The sequence below is a fragment of the Rhinoraja longicauda genome, chromosome 5 (assembly GCF_053455715.1).
Source record: "Rhinoraja longicauda isolate Sanriku21f chromosome 5, sRhiLon1.1, whole genome shotgun sequence".
NCBI lineage: Eukaryota > Metazoa > Chordata > Chondrichthyes > Rajiformes > Arhynchobatidae > Rhinoraja > Rhinoraja longicauda.
Window position 1 is genome coordinate 22,792,722 of NC_135957.1, and position 5,662 is coordinate 22,798,383.

A 5,662-nucleotide genomic window follows, 5' to 3' on the forward strand; every position below is an offset into this window, starting at 1 on the left:
CATGTCAGTACCCTACCTCCAATAACATGTGCTCTAATTTTGCCCACCAATCTCCTATGTGGGACCTTGTCGAAGGCTTTCTGAAAGTCGAGATACACCACATCCACCGGCTCTCCCCTGTCAATTTTCCTAGTTACATCCTCAAAAAATTCCAGTAGATTAGTCAAGCCCGATTTCCCCTTCGTAAATCCATGCTGACTCGGAACGATCCTGTTACTGCGATCCAAATGCTCCGCAATTTCGTCTTTTATAATTGACTCCAGCATCTTCCCCACCACTGATGTCAGATTAACTGGTCTATAATTTCCCGTTTTCTCTCCCTCCTTTCTTGAAAAGTGGGATAACATTAGCTACCCTCCAATCCATAGGAACTGACCCGGAATCTATAGAACATTGGAAAATAATCACTAATGCGTCCACAATTTCTAGAGCCACCTCCTTGCATTATTCTGCAGGTTTTGAAGTGTAATTTGGTATTTTACAAATTATTAGCTATTGAAATCATAGTTTCAGATTCCATTCATTTGTATGCAATACCATACATCTTTGTCCATGAGATGAGGTACGATAAAGTGCTGAAGTCTGCAACGTGCTGAAAATCAGTGTTTATCTGAACATTTTGGTTGTATCCTTGAGTTAGGTGAACACCTTAAGTTGGCCGCAGCAACCTTGGTAAGAAAATGTTCCCGTTATAGAATCTTCATCTATCTGATAGAAATTTCCCTCGACATTCCTTATTGCCAAAAGGATAATGGTGGAAAACAAACTGCTGGAAGAACTAGAGTCTGTGTTTAATTGTCACGTGTACTGGCTTCAGAACAATGAAATGCTACAGCTTAAAAAGCCAAATTAACATAATACATACAAATAAATATATAATAATCAGAATATAATAAGTTAATCAGTAATATGCAGGAAGAGCACAGCCAAATGGTCTGCTTTTTTTTCTAAGTGAGTGCAAGGGATGGAGCAATGGACTTCTTTGAGGTAGCTGTAGTCAAGAATTTGATCCTTGGGTGCTACAGCAATATGAGCCAATGATGGTTTGAACGTGCTTTTATTAAACTAGCCTTGTTGAGTCACCTCCGTTTTCTTCCATGTATTCTAAGTGATTGAATATTCGCTCTTTGTGCAGTCTGCTTCAGTGTATTTCTCCCCTTCATTCCTGATTCCATCTTCATGACGGGAACTGAAGGCAAGTAGTTAGGCTGGGAGTTCCTCCCTTTTCACCTGGCATGGCAAAGTTTGCTAGTTTTAGTATACTTTGAGCTGCTTTCCACACTCCTCCATAAAATTCACTTGTAGGTTCAAGAAGTTTGCACTAAATTTCATTAATAACAAATCAACTAATTTGTTCGGCCAATTAGCACAAAGAGCAATCCCATCAGCTTGATTTCCACTTCACATTTTCTTTACAGCCCAGCAACTTATTCTCGCTCATATTTTTGATTATCTTTGCCACTTAGACATACTAAGTGGTTAATTACTCTTCCTGTGGGAATTTGGGGCAGTGAGCGGAAGCTGAAGCTTCTGGCAGAAAAACATTTGGTTGCAGAGGGATCATGCAAACTCCACACGTACAGCATCCAAGGTCAGGAACGAACTTAGACACCTGGCGCCACGAGTAAGAACACCAGCTGCTGCACCACTGTTCACCAAACATTGCAGATACTTGTTAGCAGAGGACAAATACCATGCACATTATTTTTCAATCTCAGTCCACATTCCTCAATGAAAGGTTTCTGTGTTCTATTATGGCAGGCTTAAGACGGCACACACTTTGGAGGAGATATGAGGAAAATCTTTGCTTAGAATGGTTATCAACTGGAGACTGCTCCATAAAGCTGGTGGAACATAAGTATATGAATTAGGAGTATAATTAGGCCATCTAGCCTAATTAACCCAGCTCTATTAAATTTACAGGGCTGATCTTTTTTTAAAATCAGGATTTGAATGTTGCTGGCAGAATCAATGTTGGCCATCTCGAATTGCCTTAAAAGGTCGTAGCAAAAGGCTCTCTGAACTACAGCAGCCCTGGAGTATGTGCTCCCACTGTGCTATTGGGTAGAAAATTCAAGAAGCGATGTAGAGCAAGTGATATTTTTAGCAATTTGGGATACTGTGCAACTTGTAGTTAATGGTGCTGCTATGTTCTGCCTTTGTCCATGTGATAGAGGTCACTGGTTTGAGAGGTTCTGCCAGATGAATAGCAGGGTGAATAGCAGCAGTGTGCATTTTCTGCGGACCGTGCACACTGCCATCATTGCACGCTATTCTCATATCCCTGATCTCTGAATTCCAAAGATTTGTTACCTTTTGAGTGAAGAAATTTCTTCTAATTTCAGTCCTACTCCTTGCATCCAGTCCTTGCATTTACTCAGTGATTCTGATTCCTGGTTCTAGACTCCTCAGCCAAGGGAATAACATCCCCAAGTCTATCTGATCAAGTTATTTTCCAAGTCTCAATGAGATAACAATTTTAAAACTATAGAGACTGCAGAGATATTTTATGTAATCTCCACAGTGGACACACGATCCCAGTAATCTATTTAGTGAATCTTTGCTGTACTCCTTTGTGACATGTATGTCCATTTCTTTAGGTAGGGAGACCAAAAACTGCACTCGAGGTGTTTGGCCATGGCCTTTTACATTGCTATAATGACATTGTTACTCCTAAACTAAAATCTTGGAACAAAGGCCTTCCTTATTGCTTGCTTCACCAACATTGACAAAGATGCTCTGATCCCTTTAGAACATCAGCATTTTTCAATATGTGAACATTTTAAAGTACTGCTTTATTGTCCGCTGAAGTGAATGACCTTGCATTTCTCCATTTCATATTCATGCCCCTTAGCTCTGTCCATGAAGCTTCTGTAGTCAAACTGATTTACTTTGTATCATCCATGGGCCTAGAAATGGGACAGTTTGCTACCTCAACCAAATCCTTGAAGTAGGTTGCGAATAGCTGGGGTGCAAGCACTGAATGCAGTCAATCAAGACTTCCAAAAGATAGACACATGAGGGGAAATAATTCACAAAATCGCATGAAAAGAGCAGAGAAATGGAATTGATGGTTTGCTGTATTTAGAGCTTGCATTGGCAGAATGGTGGCCTCCTGTGGTGGTGCAGTTTTGTATGGCCTGTCCAATGTTTTATTCTATTTGTTTATAGAAGCCCTCATTTTTAAAAATTATTTACAATAGGTTTATCCTCATGCACTTTCATGAAGTTAGCTGCTAAGGAGCTAAAAATCGAAATGTGCTTATGTACCCGTTTCAGGTTATTTTTAAATGTATGCTTCCACTTCCTCTAAATTAATTACTGTCCGCCTATCTGTATTCAGTTCCTCCTTGCCCATCTATTTGCTCAATCCGTGAAGCTGTCCTGAAGTCTTTGCTTATTTTGATGAACAACAGCCTCTCATTGTTCCTTTCGTGCCCAAGTACAAACTATTACCTACTGTGAGCCATCATTACTGTCTCAATCACAGCTACTTGCAGTGCAGCATAACTGGGGAATTCATAAGTTGAAATAATTGTCATTCTACAATATTTAGTTTATTAAATCAACAAAATGAAAGTGGTGTGGTGGAGCAACAGTTAACATTACAATGTCACATGTCCACCAACCTGGATTCAATCCTAGCTTTGTATGCTGTGTGGAGTTTGCAGGCTCTCCTTGTGATGAAAGAGTTTCTGACAGTTGCTCTGGTTTCCACACACATACTAGAGATAAGTTGGTAGGTAATTGTGTTGGCGAATGTCAGTAGAATCACAGCTAGCTTAATGGATGTACCAGAGGGGGAAAAAATAGTGCAAATAAGGAATAAGTTAAGGGGGATCTAAACTGATGGAAATACTCTGCTAGGAGTTAGAATGGATCTAAATGACTTATTTTTGCAAGTAAGTATTCAGGAGCATACTAATTTAATGGGACTGGGTTTATTTCCCGAATGTCCTACATCCTGCCTGTTTAAATCCAAATCCTATCGTCTTCCTTGATCTAAGCAGATACTGTCAGAAAATAATCCGTGAGCCAGAATCAGTGATTAGATTAAGGTTGACAGCCTCAATGCATTAACAAATAAACCCAGCCTGATCCCAGGGATCATCTTTTTAGAGGAGGAAATGACTTGCAGAGTAGAAAGCTTGTGATGTTTGCAAAATGTTACTATCAGATAGAACAGTAGCTTAATTTTAGCATATGTCAAATGTGTTTCCTCTGGTAACTAGTGTGTTCCTGTTTGTTTGACGTGTTTCTATATTGTCTTCCTGTTTGATTGTTCCTGTTTTTTTTTACGTGATCTCAACGGGGTGGATGTGGACATGTTTCCTCTAGCGTGAGAAGGTAGAATTGGTGATTACTGTTGAAAAATAAGGGTTTGCACACTTAAAGACTGCAGAAGTAGACTTTTCTTTCAGAGTAGCAAGTCTTTGGAATTGTTCCTCTACGAAAGTCCTTAAATATTTTTAAGACAGTTAGATTTTTGAGCTAGGGAGTGAAGAATTATGGGTGTTTGATGGGAATGCAGAGTTAATATTACAGTTCAATAAGGCACGATTTGATTGAACAGATCTGAATGGCCGAATTTGCAGACGCTGGAAAGGTCAGCGACTAGATCCATGTATAAGCGGCTGCAAAATAAAATAGGGGAGTGCTAATAACATTTCAGTTTATTGTCTCTGCAAGAGCAAATGGGGAAAATGTTTGCAAGAAGTGGTGAATTTTAGGACTATTCAAGGAAAAAAAACCAGGGAGGTTTAAGGGAATTCCAGTGTTTATTGCCTTGGCAAGAGAAGGCGCGGCTGCCTGTGATGGAGGTCATGTTTGAAAGAAAACACACATATTTCAGAGAGGACTGGAGGAAATTGCAGAAATGGTGGGCAGAGCTGTGGAATTATTTGAAAACAAGTGGAAAAGGGATGTTCCTGTGCACTTGCTGCACTTCTGGGTGACAGTTACAGGATTGCAAGATGCTGTTGAAGAAACCTGGAGTTTCTCCCCCCCCCTCCCCAGTAGCTCTTCACTGTAACCACAGTAGTAGTAGTAGGAGAGGATGGTGGCTAGGATAGGGATCAAACAGACTGTTTTATCCTGGATGGGTTCGAGGTTCCTGTGTGTTGGAGCTGCGCTCGTTCTGGCGAGAGGCTCATGTTTCATCGCATTCCTGCCTTGTGCCTTGCAGGAGGTTTGGGGAGCTGTGAGGTGGATCACTCACCACAGCATTCCAGCCTCCGACTATCAAAGGAAAAAAGCTGGGAGGTTTTCTCATCAGTAATTATTTGGCTGGTTTCAGTTGTTTATGGTCAGCGGTGACTCCCAGATGTTGATGGGGCCGTGGGGTGGAGATGAGGGGGTCTTGTCTTGTGGATATTGCACCAACCGCCGCTGTTGGGCTATAAACTGGGGGGGGGGGGGGAGGTAGGGGGGTGAAGGACAATTAGACTATAGATGCCCATCACGTGTGCTGCAAATGTTACTAGCAGCCCACCAGCCTAAGGCTGAATGCTGTCTAAGGCTTTCTTCCTGTATGAACGTCCCTGTTTGTTTTTTGCATTTTTGTTCCGAGCAAACTACCGTTTACAGATTTTAATGTGGGTTTAGTGATGGTGCCCTCTTGTGGAAAGCTCTGCAAATTGAGCTCCCAAATTCAATTAGTGTG